This window comes from Macaca nemestrina, chromosome 4, assembly GCF_043159975.1.
Source record: "Macaca nemestrina isolate mMacNem1 chromosome 4, mMacNem.hap1, whole genome shotgun sequence".
Classification (NCBI taxonomy): Eukaryota; Metazoa; Chordata; class Mammalia; order Primates; family Cercopithecidae; genus Macaca; species Macaca nemestrina.
The window spans coordinates 157,498,154-157,521,223 of record NC_092128.1 but is presented as its reverse complement, the minus strand read 5'-3'; the positions used below and the strand labels follow the sequence as shown (position 1 = coordinate 157,521,223).

The 23,070-nt window shown below is 34.9% G+C and overlaps 1 long non-coding RNA gene across 2 annotated transcripts in view; it reads left to right on the top strand.

Moving 5' to 3' along the window:
* The first annotated feature begins 223 nt into the window (after window positions 1–223).
* LOC139362972 (uncharacterized) overlaps window positions 224–23,070 on the top strand; it is an 89,866-nt gene continuing 67,019 nt past the window's right edge. For both annotated transcript variants that reach the window (XR_011622677.1, XR_011622676.1), the window contains exon 1: window positions 224–20,047. This is a non-coding gene — a long non-coding RNA (uncharacterized lncRNA). The remainder of the gene's footprint in view (window positions 20,048–23,070) is intronic.

Below are 23,070 nucleotides of genomic sequence, written 5' to 3'. Positions count from 1 at the left end.
TCTGATGGAAAGGAAAAAGGAAGAGGTGTTAGAGTCATTGTTCTTAGACAACTGAATGAAATCTGTTTCTTTTTTTTTTAATGGAAGTGTTTTACACCATCCATTGCACTTCAAGCATTTCTTTAGAACCTTATACATTTTAATACATTAGGTTTTAATTTTTATTCAACTTAAAACATGTTCTAATTTTATTTTTAACTTGCTCTTCGCATGAGATATTTAGAAGTGTATTTTTAATCTCCAAATATTTGTGGTTTTACAGATATCTGTTATTGATGTATAATTTAATTTTATTAGAGTCTGAGAAAACACTTGGTATGATATCAGTCCTTTTTAATTGGTTAAGGTTTGTTTTATGTCTATCTTGCTGAATGTCCACTTGAAAAGAATGTTTAATCAGCTGCTAGTTGATTAAGTCAGATGATATTGTTATTGAAGTCTTGACTCGTAATGATTTTCTGTATACTTGTTTATTCAATTACTGAAAAGGTTGTGTTGAAATTTTAATCAATAGTTGTGGACTTGTGTATTTTTCCTTTTAGTTGTATCAGTTTTTGCTTCATGTTTTTTGGAACTCTTTTGCTAGGTGCACATCTAGGATTTTTATGTCATCTTGGTTATCCTTTACCATGATCAATTTTCTCTTTATTCCAACTCATATTTCTGTTTTTGAAGGCTACTTTGATATTAATATAACCACTCTAGCTTTCTTTGGAGGTGGGCTTGCATGGTAGATTTTCTACATCAGTTTTCTTTTAACCTTTCCATGTTTTTATATAGAGAGTTTGTGGTATACAGCATATATTTGGCTCTTGTTTTATTATTTAATTTGACCATCTCTGTATTTTACTTAGTATTTTTAGACCATTTGCCTTTAATGTAACCACTTTTATGAGGTCTGGTTAAAATCTGCCCAGCCTGCTAGTTGTTTCCTATTTGTTTCACCTGTTTTTTCTTCTTTTCTGCCTACTTTTGAATTTTTATTATGATTCTGTTTAACCTGACTATTGGTTATGATTTAGACCTCTTATTACAGTAGTACAGTCTTATCCATGATTCCACTTTCTGTGGTTTCAGTTACCTATGGTCAACCATGATCTGGAAATATTAAATGGAAAATTCCACACATAGATAATTTTAAGTTGTGCACCATTCTAGGTGGCGTGATGAAATCTCACATTGTCCAGCTCTTGCTGCCCAGTATGTAAATCATCCCTTTGTCCACCATATTCACCCTATATATCTACCCACCTGTTAGTCATTTAGTTGCTGTATCAGTTATCAGATGGAAGAACACAGTTTATACAGGATTTGGTATATCTGGGGTTTCAGATAGCCACAGGAGGTCTTGGAATGTTATCTCCTGCTGATAATGGGGGACTACTGTAATTAAATTATTTTTAGTGCTTTTTTAGGGTATAACAATATAAATCTTTATTTAAATATTTATTTTATTAAATATTTATTTATTTACATCAAATTATAATTGTATACATTTATGCAAATTGGTGTTTTGATATATGTATACATTCTGGCATAATTAAAATAGCTAATTAACATATTCATCACAGCTGGGCGCGCGGTGGCTCATGTCTGTTATCCCAGCACTTTGGGAGGCCAAGGCAGACGGATCACAAGGTCAGGAGATCAAGACCATCCTGGTTAACACGATGAAACTCCGTCTCTACTAAAAAAATTAGCCAGGTGTGGTGGCGGGCGCCTGTAGTCCCAGCTACTCAGGAGGCTGAGGCAGGAGAATGGCATGAACATGGGAGGCAGAGCTTGCAGTGAGCCAAGATTGCACCACTGCACTCCAACCTGGGCAACAGAGCAAGACTCTGTCTCCAAAAAACATATATATATATATATATGTATATATATGTATATGTATATATGTGTGTATATATATATATCCTGTTTACCTATCAGTTTTTATAGTGAGACATTCAAAATTAACTCTTAGTTATTTTGAAATATGTAATACATTGTTATTGACTATAGTCACCTTACTGTGCAGTAGATCTGAAATCTTTTCTCTTCTCTGTCTGAAACTTTACATTCTTTGATCAACAGCAACTTCCCATTCCTACTGTCCCTTTATTACCCAGCCTCTGGTAGCCATCATTATATTCTCTACTTTTATGAGTTCTAATTTATTGGATTCCACATATAAGTGAGATCATGTGCTATTTTGTCTTTCTGTGCCTGGCTTATTTACTTAGCATAATGTCCTTCAGATTCATTCATGTTGTCACAAATGACAGGACTTCTCTCTTTTTAAAGGCTGGGTAGTATTCTATTGTGTATGTGTACCATATTTTTTTTATCCATTTATCCACTGATGGATATTCAGGTTGTTTTTATGTCTTGGCCATTGTGAATAATGCTGCAATGAACATGGGAGTGCAGATATCCTTTTGACCTATGAATTTCAGTGTTTTTGAATATATACTCAGAGGTAGGATTACTGGATTGTATAGTGGTTCTACTTTTAGTTTTTTAAAGAATTTCCATAATATTTTCCATAATGGTGGTAGGATTTTACGTTTCCACCAACAATATTTGAGTTCCCTTTTCTTCACATCCTCTCCAACACTTTTTGTCTCTCAAAATTTTTATAAAAGTCAACAGGTGTGAGGTGATATCTCACTGTGGTTTTAATTTGTATTTCCCTAATAATGCTAAGCATTTTTAAAACGTACCTATTGGCCATTTGTATGCCTCCTTTTGAGAAATATCTGTTTAGGTCCTTTGCCCATTTTTTAATTGGGCTATTTGTTGTTGTTGCTTTTCTATTGAGTTTTTTGAGTTCGTTATATATTTTGGATATTAACTTATTAGATGCATGGTTTGCAAATATTTATATTTCCTCCCATTTTGTGGGTTGTTTCTTTTGTTGTGCAGAAACTTTTTAGTTTGATGCCATCCCACTTGTCTTTTTTGCTTTTGTTACCTGTCTTTTGGGGTCATATCTAAAAAACCATTGCCCAAACCAGTGTCATAGAGCTTTTTCCTATGTTTACTAGTAGTTTTACAGTTTCAGTTCTTATATTTAACAGTCTTTAATCTATTTTGAGTTGTTTTTTGCATATGGTATTATATTAGGTTCCAGTTTTATTCTCCTGCATATACAGATACAGTTTTCCAGCATCACTTATTGAGGAGATTATTCTTTCCTCATTGTGTGTTCTGGTCACCTTTATTAAAAATCTGTTGATTGTAAATAAGTGTAATTATTTCTGGGCTTCTATCCTGTTCCATTGGTTGATGTGTCTGTTTTTATGTTGGTACCATGCTATTTTATTACAATTGCTTTATAACATATTTTAAAATCAGACAGTGTGATGCCTCCAGCTTTTTCTTTTTGCTCAAGATTATTGTGACTCTTTAGGGTCTTTTGTGGTTCTATAAGAGTTTAAGGATTATTTCTTCTATTACTGTGAAAAAAGACGTTGGATTTTTTTTTTTGTTAATGTGGGAGACAGGAGTTTTATTATTACTGAAATTAGTCTCCCCAAGAATTCAAGGAGCAGAGTTTTCAAGGATAATTTGGTGGGTCGGGGTGAGCCGGTGAGCCAGGGTGCTGATTGGTTAGAGATGAAATCATAGGGAGTAGAAGCAGTCTTCTTGCACTGAGTCAGTTCCTGGGTGGGGGCCACGAGATTAGATGAGTTAGTTTGTTGATCTGGGTGGTGCCAGCTCATCCATCACATGCAGGGTCTGCCAAATATCTCAAGCACTGATCTTAGGAACAGTATAGAGAGGGTTAGAATCCTGTAGATTCCAGCTGGATGACTCCTAAACCATAATGTCTAATATTGTCACTAATGTTAGTCCTACAAAGGCAACCTAGTTCCCAGGCAAGAAGGAGGTCTGCTTTGGGAAAGGGTTGTTACTGTCTTTGTTTAAACTATAAACTAAGTTCCTCCCAAAGTTAGTTCAGCCTACGCCCAGGAATGAACAGGACAGCTTGGAGATTAGAAGGAAGATGGAGTTGATTAAGTTAGCTCTGTTTCACTGTTTCAGTCATAATTTTGCAAAATTATGGTTTCAATCCCTCCCTTTGTGTTTTATAACAATTTAATCTTAAGGTGTATGCTTTGAATATGGGAAAAGGCCATCGATCGCTCTGGCCACAAGGTGAGAAGAACGGAATTGCTTTGCAACTGTCTGAGCATACTCATGCAGGCATGGCTGGGCTTTCAAGGCTAGCATGGTAAAAACATTATTATGTCCATCTACAGTTTTAGTACAGTATTTAAGTGAACTGCATACTATAAGGTAAATAATGAGTCCTAGGATGAGGAGTACAATTCCTAATTTTAAAAGCAAAGATTTGAAAGCATTAGCTTGGAGACTTCTAACCTACAAAGAATTTAGAATTTAGTCTAAATGACAGGAAAAAAACTTCAAGAACAGCTAACGACAGTGTACTATAGTTTTTCCTTTGAAGCATGATTTTTTTTTCTCTCCAGTCTCCATTTAAAAAAAAAATCATGATAGAATTGATTTACAGTTTATAAAATAAAACTTCAGCCTTACTGTACTTGGTCTGATTATTTGCATAAAGTGCAGCAAGAATAATTATGTTTCATGTAGGCTTTAATTGGCTTTGATGGAACTCTATTCTATGAAGCATCTCAGATAAGACTTTTTAAAGGCCAAGTCCAGCCATGGGTCTGTACCCTCGAATATCTTTGAGTTGAGCAAATTCCTCTCCTCTTGAGGTCCCAAGATAACTTGGGGTTCCTGCATCTGTTAGAAAGTGACATTCTTTACTTATCACAGGTCAGAAACCTTGTACAGGGACTCTGTGCACAAAGTATGAGGCCAGATTCCCCAATGGGCTCTAATTGGCTCTATAAGTCAATTTTGATCTTTGATTCTTTAAAGGGAGCATGGCATTCCAGTCAAAGCCTTGGTAAAATGACCAATTTCTCCAAGTGTGTCCTATTATAAAAGAAAATAGATTCTTGTTGCACTTGCACAATTAGCTATACTACCATAAATACAGAATATGCAGAAATAGTTCCCACATTCTGGATAAATCAGGTAGAGAGAAACAAATATGCTGTAAATTTTGTTTACAGGATTATATTATTTCACTTGTTAAAAGTTGCCAATAGCTCTAAAGAAATAAGTTATCTTGACTCTGAAAACAAGAGATTTAGCCGTGTTTAACACACTGGTTTTCTGTGAGAGTCCTAGAAGTTTTTTTTTTTTTCCTGTATTTGAATAGCACAATTTTTAAAGTATCAGGGACCTGTACTCAGAGTCTTATATCTGATTATAAACTGCCTTTTGAAAAGGACCAAAGCAAGACAAAATGTTTGTGGATGACAAAATAATTAGGATAGCCACTATTAAAACTATGACTGACTAGGAATTTTGGTTACTTTTGTGGCATACAACAATTTTACATGACAATATTAATTATTAATAATGTACACTAAATCATATCAGAATTATAGAAGTTTCCCATAATTTTTGGAACATGTACTAATAACATATTTATACAAAATGTAGTCCAAAGAAAACCAAATACCATTTACTCTTCTATTTGGAAGTTTTTCCTCTATTCTAATGTCACAAACTCCAGAGTTAATAATCACAATCCTGAATTAAGAGCACCTGTTAAATTTTATAGCTGATTATAAAAACGTATTTTAAAGAGGACCAAAAGACGATAACAATTGTCTGTGGATGATAAAAACATTTTAGGATAGCCATACTAATAGGTGTGGTGATAATTCATTGTGGTTTTGATTTGAATTTCCCTGATGACTAGTAATGTTGAGCACCTTTTCACAAATTTGTCAGCTGTTTGTATATCTTCTTTGGAGAAATGTCTATTCATTTCCTTTATCCATTTTGTAATTAGGTTTTTTTTTTTTTGGTTTTGTTTTTCTGTTTTGTTTTGCTATTTAGGTGTATGAGATCCTTGTATATTTTGGATATTAACCCATTTCATAGGTTGCTATTTTCTGTTGCTTATAACAGAATACCTGAAACTGTGCGATCTATTACGAAAAGAAATTTATTTCTTAGCGTTATAGAGGCTGAGATGTCCAAATAGAGGGGTATATCTGGTGAGAACATCTTGCTGGTGGGGACCCTCTGCAGAGTCCTGAGGTAGTGAAAGGCATCACATGGTAGTGAGGGGACTGATCATATTTGCTTAGCTCTCTCTTCCTCTTATAAAATCACCAGTTCCATCCCCATAACCCATTAATCTATTACACCACTAATCCATGAATGGATTAATTCATGTATGAGGGCAGAGCCCTCATAATCCTATTAACTTTTACAGGCCCCAATTTTTCAATACTGCCATATTGAGGATTAATTTTCTTACTTATAAAACTTGGAAAACACATTAAAACCATAGCAGTTGCCTTTTTGTTTTGTTGTTTGTTTCCTTTGCTATGTAGAAGCTTTTTAGTTTTACATAACTCCCACTTGTATATTATTGCTTTTGTTTCCTGAGATTTTGGTGTGATATCCAAAATATTATGGCCAAGATCAATGTCAGTGAGCTTTTTTTCTGTTTTCTTCCAGTAGTTTTATTGTTTCAGGTCTTACATTTAAGTCATTAATCCATTTTGAGTTGGTTCTCCTGTATGGTATAAAACAAACACTCAGTTATATTATTTTGCATATGGATATCTAGTTATTCCAACACCATTTATTGAAGAGACTGTCCTTTCCTCATTGTATATCTTTGGATCCCTTGTTGAAAATTAATTGACCATACATGCATGGGTTTATATCTGGGTTGTGTTTTCTGTTCCATTGGTCTATGTCTCTTTTATGCCAGTAACATACTATTTTGATTACTAGGGGTTTGTAACATAATTTGAAATGAAGAAGTGTGATGTCTTCAGCTTTCTTCTACACTTGCTCAAGATTCTTTTGGGTGTTAAGGGTCTTTTGTAGTTATATATTAATTTCAGGATTTTTTCTATTTCTATGAAAAATACCCTTGGAATTTTTGATAAGGATTACATTTAATCTGTAGATTGCTTTGGGTAGTATGTACATTTTAACAATATTAATTCTTCTAATCTGTGAACATGGGACATTGTTGCATTTACTGTGTCCACTGTAATTTTTTATTATTTGTTTTGTAGTTTTAGTATGCAGATCATTCATCTTCTTGGTTAAATTTATATGCAAGCATTTTATTCTTTTCAATGCTTTTTAAATGGGACTCTTTTCTTAATTTTTAAAAGTATAGTGTGTGTTGTTAGTGTATAGAAATGTAACTGAATTTTGTATGTGGATTTTGTATCCTGCAACTTTACTGAACTTGTTCGTTAGTTCCAACAGTTTTATGATAAATAATCCATTAAAAAGATCATAACCATAACCTAGTTGGATTTATCTGAAGTGAAAGACCTCTACAATAAAAAGTTTAAAATATTAATGCAAGAAAGTAAATAGGATACAAGAAGAATGGAGAGATAGTCCGTGTTCATGGATTAGATGAATTAGTATTGTTAAAGTATCCATACTAGACAAAGCAATCTATAGACTTAATTCAATTTCTGTCAAAATACCAAGGATTTTCTTCACAGAAATAGATAAAGCAATCCTAAAATTTATATGGAGCCACAAGAGAACCAGAATAGCCAAAGCTATGCTGAGCAAAAAGAATGAAACTGGAAGAGTCACGTTACCTGACTCCATGTTATACTACAGAGTTATAGTAACTAAAGCAGCATGCCACTGTCATAAAAAGAGACACATTGACCAATGGAACAGAACGGAGAACCCAGAAATAAATACATACATCTATGCTGAACTCTTTTTTGACAAATGTTCCAGGAGTATACTTTGGGAAAAGAAGTCTCTTCAACAAATGGTACTGAGAAAACTGAATATCCATAAGCGGAAGAATAAACCTAGACCTCTACCTCTTGCCATATAGAAAATCAGATCAAAATTGGTTAAACACTTAAATCTAAGAACACAAACTATGAAATTACTACAAGAAAGCACTGGGGAAACTCTTCAAGACATTGAAGTGGACAAAGACGTCTTGAGCAATACCACACAGGCATAGGCAAACAAAGTAAAAATAGACAAATGCGATTATATCAAGTTAAAAAGCTTCTGCATAGCAAAGGAAATAATCAACAAAGTGAAGAGAAAACCCACAGAATTAGAGAAAATATTTATAAACTACCCATCTGACAAGGAATTAATAACCAGAATCTGTAAGGAGCTCAAACAACTGTATAGGGCAAAAAAAACCCTAATAATCTGATTTTAAAATGGGCAAGTAATTTGAATAGACGTTTCTCAAAAGAAGCCATACAAATGGCAAACGGGTATATGAAAAGGTGTCCAAAATAATTGATCATAAGAGAAATGCAAATCAAAACTAAAATGCAGTTATCTTCTCACCCCACTTAAAATGGCTTATATCCAGAAGACAGGCAATAACTAATGTTGACGGGAATGTGAAGAAAAAAGAACCATCATACATTGTTGGTGGAAATGTAAATTAGTGCAACCACTATGGAGAACAGTATGAAGGTTCCTCAAAATAATAAAAATAGAACTACCGTGTGAACTAGCAGTTCTGCTCACAGTTCTATACCCAAAATAAAGGAAAACAGTATATTGAACTGATACCAGCCTTTCCGGGTTTATTGCAGCACTATTTACAACAGCCAAGATTTGGAAGTAGCCTAAGTGTCTATCAATAGATAAAGAAAATGTGGTACACATACACAGTAGAATATTATTCAGCCATTAAAAGTGACATTCAATCATTTGCATTACTAAGTTATTAGTAATTATGTTATTATGGATGGAACTGGAGGTCATTATGTTAAATGAAATTAACCATGCACAGAAAGACAAACATTGCATATTCTCACTTATTTCTGGGAGCTAAAATTTAAAACAATTGAACTCATGGAGTTAGAGACTAGAAAGATGGTTACCAGAGGCTCTGAAGGCTGGTTGGAAGAGGGGATGCTATGGAGGAATGTGGATAGTTAATGGGTACAAAAATAGTTAGAAAGAGTAAGTAAGAACCGGTATTTCCTAGCACAACAGAAAGACTATAGCAAAAATAATTTAATTGTTTATTTAAAAATGACTAAGTGTAAAATATGATTGTTTGAAACACAAAGGATAAGTGCTTGAGGTGATGGATACTCTATTTACCCTAATGTTATTGTTACACATTGCATACTTGTATCTAAATAGCTAACATGCCCGATAAACATATACACCTAACAAGTACCCACAAAAATAAAAAAATAGAAAAATTAATTTAAAAATCCCTTTTAGAACTGCTTTTGTTGCATCTCATTAGTTTTGTTATGTTGCATTTCCATTTTTGTTTTTTTCCAAGATATTTATAATTTTATCATTCAATTTTGTAATAAAGGACCCATTTGTCCTTTATTTTCAGCTTGTGTGTGTCCTTTAAGCTGAAGGGGAGTTTTTTAGAAGTGGTATGTAGTTAGGTCATGTGTTTTGAAAATCCATTCAGCCACTATATGTATTTGATTCGTGAACTTAATCCAGTCATATTTAAAGTAAAAATTGATAGGTAAAGACTTTCTTCTAGATATTGTATTCTCGGTGATCTTTTTTCTTTCAGAACTTTAAATATATATCATCTCACTCTGTCCTGGCCTGCAAAGTTTCTGCTAAGAAATATGCTTATAGATTTATAGTAGTTGCCTTGTATATGAAGAGTCACTTTTTTCTTATTGCATTCAAAATTATCTGTCTTTGACGTTTTACAATGTGATTATACTGTGTCCCAGTGGAGACCTCCTTATATTAAACATATTTAAGACTCTTTAGTCTTTTTGAATCTGAAAGCTCATTTCCCTATACAGATTTGAGAAATTTTACATCATTATTTTTAACATAAAATAAGTTTTCTCTGCTTTTATCCTTCTGTAGCCTTCATAATGCATATATTCATTTTCTCGATGGTGTTTCTTAAGCCCTGTTTTCTTTCTTCACTCTTTCTGATGTTATTGTTCTTCTGATTGGATAATTTCAAATGATCTGTCTCTGAGTTTGCTTACTCTTTTTTCTGCCTGATCAAGTCTTCTGTTGAAGCTCTCTATTGTATTTTTCACTTTGGACACTGGATTCTTCAGCTCCATAATTTCTATTTGATTCTTTTTTATGATTACTATTTCTATTGAACTTATCATTTTGTTCATGTATTGTTTTCCTGACATCGTTTATTGTCTTTGTTCATTTGTAGCTCACTGAGTTTCACGACAGTTACTTTGATTTCTTTTTCAGGCAATTTGTGTATCTCTATTTCTTCGGAGCTAGTCATTCAAACTTCATTTTTTTCCTTGGGTAGTGCTTTATTTCCTTGCTTCCTCTAGTTTCTTGAAGGCATACATTACTGTCTTCACATTGGAAGAAGTAATAATCTCCTCCAGTCTTTACTGAATGGTTTATGGAGTGAAAGACCTTTGCCGGGAGATGGATAAAAGATTCTGGGGTCTCTCAGACCTTCTGTGCAGATGCATCCATTTCTGCTGCACTTCTCTGGTTCTTCTTGAGGGGAAATTTTTGTGTCATGTACCTTCTCTCAATCTTGCAAAGTCAGGCCTGGTTCTGAGAGTCTCTCATTTATTTTTGCTAGGCCCATGCACTGAATTGTTCAAGGTTGTACACCATTTTCTAATCTACCACTTGAGCCAGCTACTAAGATCTGTACCTGCTATTGTGATCATGTGCTATCACACATGTGGGAACATGCAGGTACCATGAATGGTGATGTACTGCATGACATCTTCCAGAGGGGTACATATGGAGTGCTGGATGTATATGTTGGCTTATTGGATAAGTTCATAGGCTAATTGTCGTGTGGGGTTCATGAACAGACCTCTTGGTGGTGTCCTTATGTGGGTTAGCATTATCTGTGGCTAGCTATTGAAATTAGCATTTCATTTGCTATGATTTCCTACCCCTTCTCCCTACTTCCAACTTCCCCCAGGTAATTCAGTTGTTCCTCTTCCCTCAGTGTTTTGGTGGACAACATTCCCAAGGTTGGGGAAACTGGACACTTACTTCTCTCTAACTTTTCCATGTTGGAGAAATTGTGGGCTGAGGGTGCCTCTCTTATCACCAAACTGTGCTACATTTGGAGAGAGGTCATGTGAGTAAAGTGAAACTGTTCCTTGTACCCTTCTGATTGGGTTCACTCGGGTTTTGTGCTCCACTGGAGTTCTGGAACCTTTCACCTGGACTTTGGGGTTCTCACAGAAGTATTCTTATCTGGGTTGTTGCCAAAATTGGCATTTCTTTGTGGGGCATGAGGGTTGGACCTTCTAATTCTTCCATCTTCCTGATGTGACTGGCTACTAACTTTTGAAGTTGATTCTAATAATTTCATGTGACTGATGTCACTATGGCTTCATGTTATGTGGAAAATATTAACATACATTCTGTGCAAGTAACCTATTTATTATCAACTTCCTTGAAAAATACTTTGTTATACATTAAAAGTGAGAATTCTGAAGCTATTACTGTTGAATTTTTTTGAAAAATAAAAGTGTTTACAAACAATAACTAAATAGCCTTATTATTATACCATAAAAAATAGCAAAAAACCATAGCAAGCGTTTTCCTATGCTCTATGGCAGCATTGCTCAGCCTCGAGTACATATAAATTTCACACACCTCTAATCTATCATTTTGCATGTTTCCATTAACCTTTCTTGTGAGGCCTTATGGTTAAAACTATACATTGAATATGAATTTTGTTGGTCATATAGTTTTTAATTCAAAAATACGTATTTGATTTTTTGCAAAACTTCTTCTAGTTTTCTGTATTCTGCAGATATTTTCAAACTTGGTTTTAATTTCTTTAAACATTGTAAACATCTGTGTCTGATAAGCTTATATCAGTATTTGTATAGATTTATTTGGGTGTCTGTTTTTTCTGCAGGTTTACGCTCATGGTAGTGGTAGTGGTGGGGTGTGTGCATGTGTGGGTGTACTTAGTTTAACTCTGTGTTGTTCATTGGTTTTGAAATTCTATGAATGAAGAGTTCGAGTCTCAAGGTAAAAATGTATCCTCTAGAGAAGATGTGTATCTGTTTCTGACAGGTATATCAAGACACTACCACTCTGGAAAGCTAAAAACCAAATTCTCTATTTAAGTTTTTCTCATTATTATTATTTTTTTAATTTATTTTGTTTTCTTCATCACCCACGTGATATAAGTTTGAGCCATAAGTGCCCAAGAGGTTGGCTCGTGGCTTCAGATTTATAATCTCTGAGGACTGCTTCCTTTTTCTTTTCTCTGCTTATTCTGTTAAAAGAAAAAAAAAAAACTTATTTTCAGGTCCTTGGGGGTGGGGGTGTTTACTTTTATTTCATCTTTATCTTGGTAGTATATTATTTTGGTATACTTGCTTAATATTAGAGTGCCTTATTAAATTTCAGCATTTTGGGTAAGCCCAGACTTTAACTTTTTTTCCTCTCACCCTATGAGACCATTAAAACCAGCTGAGTTTATCACCAGCTGAGGGTTTATACCCTGGTTACTTCTATGGTTGCTCATTTTAAGTTCATGTTTTCTTTTTGTAATTTTATTTTTACAGTGTGTGCCACCAAGCCAGGCTAATTTAATTTAATTTTTTTTTGTAGGGATGGGGGTCTTGCTATGTTGACCAGGCTGGTCTTGAACTTCTGGCCTCAAGTGATTCTCTCACCTTGGCCTCCCAAAGCACTAGGATTATAGGTGTAGACCACTATGTGTGGTCACATTTTAGCTTAATGCTTAGTATCTCGTTATTCCTTTTGATACTTTTAAGATGTTTTTCATTTTTTAATCTTGCCTGTACAGTTTATAACAATTTTTAAAAACTGGTTTAAATAAACGACTGCATCATTACCTTATGATCTATATATATTTTTGGAGTGATTTCTGTTGGCAGGGAAGAGTGCCAGGGCTGGGACTTTAGGATAACCCTTCTCTCAAGGGCTTATAATGTATTCTTGTAAAGTATAAATAATAAAGATGGTTAGTTTTATTTAATTTCCAAATATGTGGTTGGTATAAATAAGGGCTATTGGCATTCAAAGGAAGACTTATTCTCCAAGGGAAATGACATTTTAAGTAGGTCATGTGGATGGACCTTAAAATGGTGCTAGGTGGGTGGAGACATTTCAGGCAAAAGACGTGGGATAAAAATAAAGTGTAAAAGCAGAATGAACATGGGATGTTCTGGGAAATAATGAGCACGACACTTTGTCCCTTGCTTAGCATGATACTCAACATATAGTTTGGCTTAATATTTCTTGACAGTGAATGAATGGCTAAATAAATGAAGTCTTATGTGGCTTAGAGAAACTAAAGCATATAAACAATTTCAGAGAACAGGTAAAATCAGCTTGTCAAAGACTGACTTCTGTCTTGAAGTTAAGAGCATTGTTAAATGATTTAGGGTTCGAATTCTGGTAGCAAATTTCACCTCTGCTACTAACTAACTGTGTGGCAAATTGTGTAATCTTTCAATGTTATTTTCCTTATGTGTTATATGGGGATAATTATAACAGTACTTAATGGAATTATTGCAAATGTAAAATAAGATAGGACATGTACAATTCTAAGCAAAATATTTGGCACATAGGGTATACTAAAATATTTTTAATTGCAAATACTTGGAAGTGCTTTTAAAATAAGGGATGATAAACTTGTATAATTAAAAATTTTAAATGTGAAAATCTCATTAACTTTTAAATAGATATTTACAACTATTGTTATTGTGTTACTAAAATTATTAAGTATCTTTCATAATATTTTCAAGATTAATCATTATATATTGAGGACATCCTATAAAGACAGGTATTTTCATGTTCATTCTTTATTCCAGGTTATTACTTAGAAATATATCTCATAACAGTAGATAGGGAAATATGTTTTAAACAGCTTAGATTAATAAGCAGTTGAACAATTACACAAAAATTATTTTTTACGCCGGGCGCGGTGGCTCACGCCTGTAATCCCAGCACTTCGGGAGGCCGAGGCGGGCAGATCACAAGGTCAGGAGATCGAGACCACGGTGAAACCCCGTCTCTACTAAAAATACAAAAAATTAGCCGGGCGTGGTGGCGGGCGCCTGTAGTCCCAGCTACTCAGGAGGCTGAGGCAGGAGAATGGCATGAACCCGGGAGGCGGAGCTTGCAGTGAGCCGAGATCGCGCCACTGCACTCCAGCCTGGGCAACAGAGCGAGACTCCGTCTCAAAAAAAAAAAAATAATAATAATAATAATAATTTTTTACTCTTTCACTTATATGTGATTTACATTTGAAACTTTTAATTAGTTTTTTGTTATGTTTGGTGATTTGGACTTTTTGACATCATTGCCAAATATTCAATCTGTGGATTCATGTTGTTGATATATATCTAGTAGGTGATCCATTCTTTTTGTTTAACTTATTTGGATTTAGGAGGACGGACTTCTTCCTAATTAACCGTAACTCTTAGTGTAAGATTCTATTGCAGATTGACACGGGCAGTTTCTTTTACGACACTGTTTACTTGGCATTTAAGAAAGCACTTCATCATTAAGCTAATAAATTGTCAAATGATAGATTGCTACAGAAGCCAGAATTTGGCTTTCACAGGAGAAAAAACAGATTTTTGCAAAAATTAGAGTAATAATCATGAAAATTATTGAATATCTAGAAATGAATATCTCATTTCAATAACATACAGAATAATGGAAAATTACATAAATTTCTTGGACCTTACATATAGTAATAAATTAGTAAAGAAGACATATTATCATGATGAAAGAAACATTGGTCACAGAGTTAGAGGTATCGTAGGAAAATTTCACAAGTTCAAGAACATCAGAAAAGGAGACTTAATGATGTAGTTGATAAAAGCTTCTGTTATGGAGACGAGCATTTGTGTTCCCTTTTAAATTAGAGTTCATAGAAATTCAGCATTATTTGTTGAGCTACTTCTACTTTTGCAGTTAATAAGAAAGTAGATATATTAAATATAGCCCTGGATTTCAAGGTGTAACAGTGGATAAAACAAATATGTAATGGCTGATAAAATGAAAAAAAAATCTTGTTCAATCACCTTACTTCATAAATAAAAATTATGTGTTATTTTAGTAACTCATAGAGATCAACTTTAGAGATGATAGAATTTTATGGCAGAGTTGGGGCTCAATTACAGGTTTTTTAACATTTTTAATTTACTGTTTTTTCTACATTAAACAATGAAAAATTGCTGTGCCTCATTTTCCTAGTCTGTAAAATGGACATCATTATCATGCCTTGTCCATGTTATCATAGTTGTTATAAGGATTAATTAAATAATACTTGTAAAGCAAGTATTAAGAGCATATTAAGGACTCAATATGCAAAGCTACCATCACAATCATTTTCATTTTTATTATCACTGTCATCACTATCATTTTGAATCCTACATTGTTGCGTTAGTTCATTTTCTACTGCTATAAGAGAATAACTGAGACTGGGTAATTTACAAACAATAGAAGCTTATTTGGCTCATAGTTTTGAAGAATGGGAAGTCCAAAGCATGGTTCCAACCCCTTGCAAGAGCCTTCATGCTACACTATTCTATGGCAGAGGGGTGGTAGAGTAAAAATATGGAAAGGCACATGAGTGCTTGAGACAGAGAGAGAAAAAGGAGGCAGAACTCTTGCAGTAACTCACACACTCCCACAATAAAAGCATTAATCCACTTACATTTCAGGGGTCCTTCTTTTTAGTACTGTAACAATGACAAATTTCTAACACGTTAACTTTAGGGGAACGTATTCAAACCACGGCAGTTGTCTTATTCCATTCAGGCTGCTGTAACACAATAGCGTAGACTGGGTGGCTTATAAACAACAGAAATGTATTTCTTGTACTTCTGGAAGCTGGGAAGTCCAAGATCAAGATGCGAACAGGCGCATAGATGGCCAACTTCTCACTATTCTCACATGGCAGAAGGAGTGAGGGAGCTCTCTGGGGTCTCTTTTATTAGGATATTGATCCCATTCATGAGGACTCTGCACTCATGACCTAATCACTGCTTAAAGGTACCACCTGCAAATACCATCACAGTAATGATTATGTTCCAACACATGAATTCCGGGGGACACAAACATTTTCAGTCTGTTACATGTCTGGCATAGGATGTATTCAGACCTGTAGGAGTTTAGATAAAGAATGATAATGAAGAATGGAGAAGTACATTATCACTCACATGGGTCCTGAACTACATACAGTACAGTGCAGTGATAAAACTAAGGATTCTAGAGCAAGACAGGCTGTCTATAAATCCTCTGCTACTTACTAACAGTAGAGCCATGGACAATTTAGTTATAATTTTTAAAACTTCAACCTTCATCTGGGCATGGTGGCTCATGCCTGTAATCCCAGCACTTTGGGTGGTCACTTGAGGTCAGGAGCTCAAGACCAGCCTGGTCAACATGGTGAAACCCCGTCTCTACTAAAAATACAAAAATTAGCTGGGTGTGGTGGCAGGTGCCTGTAATCTCAGCTACTCGAGAGGCTGAGGTGGGAGAATCGCTTGAACCTGGGAGTTAGAGGTTGCAGTGAGCCATGAGCGCTCCACTGCACTCCAGCCTGGGTGACAGAGCTAGACTCGCTCTAAGAAATAAATACATACATACATACATATAAATAAATAAAAACTTCAGCCTTCTCCCATTTAGAGTAACAAAATCTGTGCTCAGGTGTTTCAAGTACACAAGCTTGCATTTATTATAAAATACTTATTATATGTTAACTTTTCTATCACTACTAACCAAGTAAATATATCAAATTTGCCAAATGGTTAATCAATTCAAGTCAGTGTGGCCAGAGGAAAAATTTGTTCAAACCAGTTTTTATTATATACGTAAAGCTTAATTCTCAAATTTTAGTAACATCAAGGTTGGATTTTTCCAAGGCCACACTGAAATTTTAGGACGTCTTAATAACAAGTACAAAAATTCATTTGATATTTGCTTTCCATTTTACTTTCAAACTACGTTTTCTTTGTCTTCTCTATGTGAATCTCTCAATAAAAGCATTTATAATGTTGAACAACACAATTTAATAAGAACTTTTTTGTTTCACAAATTAGTGTGATAAGTATTAAAATAATATTGAGTCCAGGTATGGTGGCTTATACCTGTAATCCCAGTGCTTTGGGAGGTCAAGGTGGGAGGATTGCTTGAGCCCAGAAGTCTGACAGCAGCTTGGGCAACCTAGTGAAACCTTGTCACTAAAAAAAAAAGAAAACAATTAGCTAGGCATAGTGGCACATGCCTGTAGTTTCAGCTACTTGGGAGGCTGAGGCAGGAGAATTGCTTGAGCCCAGGAATTTGAGGTTATAAGGAACTATAATCATGCCACTGACCTCCAATGTGGGCGATATAGCAAGACTCTCTCTCTAAAAATTAAGAAAAAATAAGTAAAATAAAATATATAAAAATAATAATGCCCCGAAGTAACATAAGTGGTAATGATATAAATATTAATATTATACTAGATTTTCTCTATTGTGATTATTAAAAAATTGGAAAAGTTTGGTGACTGTTGTGATAGTCTAACAGAAGCAACAAGAACACTGTCTTATCACCGGATATTACATTACCCAATGCCTGTAAAATGAATTACATATCACAAAAAGTAGATTTTTAACCTCCCAGTCTACAAAGGGAAATTTTATATTGATAGATATTGATCCTTGATATGGTTTGGCTGTGTCCCCACCCAAATCTCATCTTGAACTATTCCAATAATCCCATGTATCATGGGAGGGACCTCGTGGAAAGTAATTAAATCATGGGGGCAGTTTCCCTCATACTGTTCTCATGACAGTGGGTGAATTCTCACAAATGCTGATGGTTTTATAAGGGGCTTTCCACCCTTTGCTCTTATTCTGTCTCCTGTCATCATGTGAAGAAGGACGCATCTGCTTTCTCTGCCACCATGATTATAAGTTTCCTGAGAACTCCCCAGCCATGTAAAATGTGAGTCAATTAAACCTCTTTTATTTATAAACTACCCAGTACTGGGTATATCTTTATTAGCAGCACAAGACCAAATCAGTTAAGTTATATATAATATAATATTATATATATATATATAAAGTAAGATTCTTTGATATTACCAGAAATTAGAAGGTGCCTGTGATAAAACATTGACATTAATGCTAAAGAAAAATTAGAAGAAGCAAGGAACAAAGAACATAGGCTTATTTTTGCCTCTGTTCTTTGAAGAATAAGATCTAACAGACACAACTTTAACAGTGAGGATGTATTAAATATCTGTAGTTACATAACAAATTACTCTAAAATAGCAGCTTAAAACAACCACGGTTTATTATTTTACAGATTTTGTGGATCCTGAATCTGGAAATGGTTTAGCTAGCTGGTGCGGCTCAAGATCTGTCTTGTTTTTTCAGTCAAGTTGTTAGCCAGGGTTGCAGATTCATCTAAAGGCTCAACTGGGGAGGATCTTCTGAGTTCATTCACATAATTGTTGGCCATCCTCAGATCCTCACAGGGTGTTGGATTGAGGGCCTTGTTTTATTTCTGCTTGTTGACCAGAGGCCTCTTTCAGTTCCCTGTCATATTGGCCTCTCCATAGGGCGGTGCACAACATAGAAGCTTGCTTTCCCTAGAGTGAGTGATCTAAGAGAGAGGGGGGTGGGTGCCCAAGGCGGATGTCGCCAAGATTTTTAATCAAGACTTGGTGAAAATAAAACTTTTATAACCAACTAATATTGGTAATGACATGCCATTACTTAAGCCATATACTACTGGCCATGAAAACCAACCTTGTCACAAAGTGGGAGGGATTCTACAGAGGTGTAAATAGCGGGAGGCAGGAATCAGCGAGAAATTGGCTACCACAGAAGGAAAGTAGTTTCCTTTAACCTCTAACAAAGAAAATGTTGCTGCCCTACTTTATTTGTAAGGCTCTTGGGGCTGCATTTCCTTCCCTTGGATGGTGATTTTGGTGATACTAGTTAGTAAACTCAATGAAGTTCTTATCTTCCTAATTACTTAGCATAAAACAAGAAGGTTCTGGTCTAAGCAGATATTTGCTTATTTTTTTTTTTCATGAATTTCTAGAAAACTTAGCCTGTTTGGCCAGCCCTTCAAGTTGCTGAATCTCTCTTATAAAGCAAATTGGAAAGAGGACTTATTCAAAATATTTACATAAAGTATATAAGGTAGTAGACTTCTTTTGTGCCATTTCACCTCTAGAGTCCACCTTTACAGACCTGTTTATCTGCACCCAAGGCTGGGCTTCAAAATAACTATTTTGCAATTTAGGACTCCTTAGCTCTCTTTTATGAACAAAAAGTGAACTGGCTAAGACCCAGATTGTTTTAAATAGGCTTTTTAGTGGAGATCACAGTGGTTATCTTGGTGGCTAGTTGACTTGTATAATAAGATTTGAAGACTTGGTGAAAACAATAAGTTTAACATATCAATTAGTGCCTTATTAAAGTAAATCACATTTGGGTAGTTGGAGGAAATTATTTTCATTTAAATTTTGTATATTTTTCACTCAGAACAGATGAATGAAAGAGTATTTAGCTTCCCTCCTGATTCAATCAGATTTTTTTTTTAATTTTTTATTTTTTTATTTTTGTTATCCAAGCTTTAATGCTTGCTGTGTAATTGATTCTGCGCATCTGGTGAATGGCAGACAAGCCACAACCTCAAGGTCTCTTTCCAGAAACTGCCATATCTCTTTGCATATCTATTTAGCCTGCATTTTTGTACTCAATATTAGGTGCTATGCAGATATTCCAAGGGAGTAATGATTGCTTTTTCTGTTTCCTTAAGTTGCAGATGACTTGAGAAGTGGCAAGAGACAGCATAGCCTTTTTCTGAATGGGCTTTTTTCAGTTCAGTTAACCACATGTGATGGATATTATTATTGTTCCCAATTGTCTGCTCCTTTCAGAAGAGGTATACATCCACTCCTTTTGCCATCTGACTACCAGTGCAATCCACTAGAGAGAATACACCTCCAGTGCCATTGGTAAGCTTGGACTTGTGACTTTATAAGGGGATGTACATGGACATAATATAAGCCATGTTTTAGCAGATAGAGTTCTTCATCAGCCGAGCCTGGGTCCCAGCATAAAAAGATACTTGCAGCAGAGCTGAGCAGAGTTAACAGCTACTCTCAGACCTGTGAGTCAAAAATGCATCTATTGTTGCAAACCACAGTATTGAGATTTTAGGGTTGTTTGTTTTCACAACCAAACCTATTAACACACTGTATAAACTGTGAAATGATAATTTCCTGTGATGGGCCATGCAGACACCTGTCATGGCTGCCAACCATAGAATAGGTTATCTCTTTGCATGCTCTTTAAAGAAAGAACTGCTGTCACCATCCATTACTTCACACATTTGAAGGTAATAAGCAAGAGAACTTTCAACTGTGAAGAATATCTGTAAATGAATATGTTTTCTATTTCTCTGTAAAAGATGATCAATAGACTAGGTGTGGGTGAGCAGCTTAAGTTGAAAAACAGAAACACGTGTGGAACCTGTTAGCCTATCCTAAGAGCCTGCTCTTAGACTGTTCTCATTAAAGCAACTATTTAGAAGAACCATGGGAATGTCATTCATTCACTCAATCATTTGATTGCTCATTATTATTATTTCCATGAGAACTAGGAAGACATTAACAGAAAAAGGTGGAGTCTTGGCTTTTAGAATAAGAAATAAATTCTGAGGAGAGATAGAAAGATCCACTAATTCATCCTAACATCACTCTCAGTTTTGTAGACTGATTCTTAAGCCAAATATTTAGCATTTCCCATAGATTGAGATAAACCTTAGAATGGTTAGCATATTTTAGGCCCTTGTGAAGTATTGGGTAAGTAAGTAGTTTTCTCCATTATTGGTTACGGTCATCATCTATGTTTTTTTCTCCATAGCTAAATCTAGTAAAAGTGGTAAAACAAAGAATATCGGTATACCTGTTTTAGTTAGTTAGTAGTGAAGACAAAGTTTAGAAATCTATATCCTATTTCCCAGAAGAATCTGCAGGTTGGGTGGTGATGGTAACAAAAACATCCCAGGTTAGAAGTAGGCATAGTGGTTTCGTTTGTTTTTTTTTTTTTTGAGACGGAGTCTCGCTCTGTCGCCCAGGCTGGAGTGCAGTGGCCGGATCTCAGCTCACTGCAAGCTCCGCCTCCCGGGTTTACGCCATTCTCCTTCTCCTGCCGCAGCCTCCGGAGTAGCTGGGACTACAGGCGCCGCCACCTCGCCCGGCTAGTTTTTTGTATTTTTTAGTAGAGACAGGGTTTCACCGTGTTAGCCAGGATGGTCTTGATCTCCTGACCTCGTGATCCGCCCGTCTCGGCCTCCCAAAGTGCTGGGATTACAGGCTTGAGCCACCGCGCCCGGCCCATAGTGGTTTCTTAAGAGAATAAGGTCAAAGGGCAAATATCCGGGACATGTGAGGAAAGAGTAGGCGTTTTCTGGGAATCATTTCAAACTGAGAAGAGGGGATTAAGTTTTAGAGAATTTAGCCTATTTGGTCAAATTGATAAGTTTGAGAATGGCCCCCAGGTTTTTCGTCTTTTCCCCTTAAAATTTTGTTTAAGCATAACTTACATGTAATGAAATGCCCCCATCTTAAGTGTATAAAAGTTTTTGTATTAAGTGTATTAAGTTTTTGAAAAATGTATAACTCATATATACCACCAAATTAAGACATAGAATACTTTCACCACTCCTCCAAAAGTACCCATATGTTACTTCCAGTCAATTCCTCCATCCCTGGGCCCAGGCAACAAACTATTTGCTTTTCACAATAAAATAGTTTAGCCTTTTAAAAAATTTCATATAAATGAATTTTTAATGAAATCTTTTGTGTTTTTCTTTTGCTCAGCATATTTTTGAGATTCATCTATGATGTTACTGCATCAATAGTTTATCTTTTTCTGCTGTAGTGTTATATTCCATTGTATGTGTATACCACATTCTATTTTAACCATTTACCTGAGGTTAGAAATTTTGTTGGTTTCCAGGTTTTGGAAACTGTGAGAATAAAGCTGTTTATGAACATTCAAGTAAAACCTTTGTGAACATATGTTTCCATTTCTGTTAAACAAATATGTAGGAGTGGAATCTCCAGATCGTATAGTAGGTATGTATTTTAAACCTTTGAAAAAAATCATCAAACTCTTTTCCAAAGTAATTGTACTATTTTGCATTCCTACCAGCAGTGTATGAGAATTCCAGTTGCTCTGTTTCCTCTTCATCACTTGGTATTGTCTTTTTAAATTTAGCCATTCTTGTGAGTCTGTGCAGTCTGACTTAACAATATAGCATCTTTTCATGTACTTATTGGTCATTTGTATATCTTCTTTTATAAAGTGTCTGTTTAAACCTTTTGGACATTTTAAATTGTGTGTGTGTATGTGTGTGTGCACATGTTCTTATTTTTAAGTTTAAGAGTTATTTATATTTTCTACATATAGATCCTTTGCCAGATTATGGATTACCCAACTTGTGGCTTGTTACTTCACTTCTTAACATTTTTCAGTGAAGAGTAGAAGTTTTTTATCTTAATAAGTTCCAATATATTCACATATACCATTTGTTTATAGTTCAGATTTTTTGTGCCCAGTCTAGAAAAGTTTGCCTTCTTCAAGTTTGCAAAGATTTTTTTTTTTTTGTTAGAAAGTCACAGTTAGCCTGATGAGCCACATTGAGTTTTATTTGTGTGTGGTGTCAAGTGAGGGTTGAATTTTCAGCTTTTTCAATATACTTATTCAGTTAGTCCAGCATTATTTGTTGAAAATATTTTCTTTCTCCCATTTAATTACCATCTATATTGAAAATCTATTAACCATGTCTGTATGATTCTATATTTGAGTTTGCTATTCTATTTTGTTGATCCATATATCTTTTTAAAAAAATGTTTAGTACTACCTTTTCTGATTTCTGTCAATTTAGTCATCTTTCATGTTTGTTTTCCAAAATTGTTTGGCTATTTAATTTCCTTCTGTTTCCATAAAAACTTTTATTTTTTTATTTATT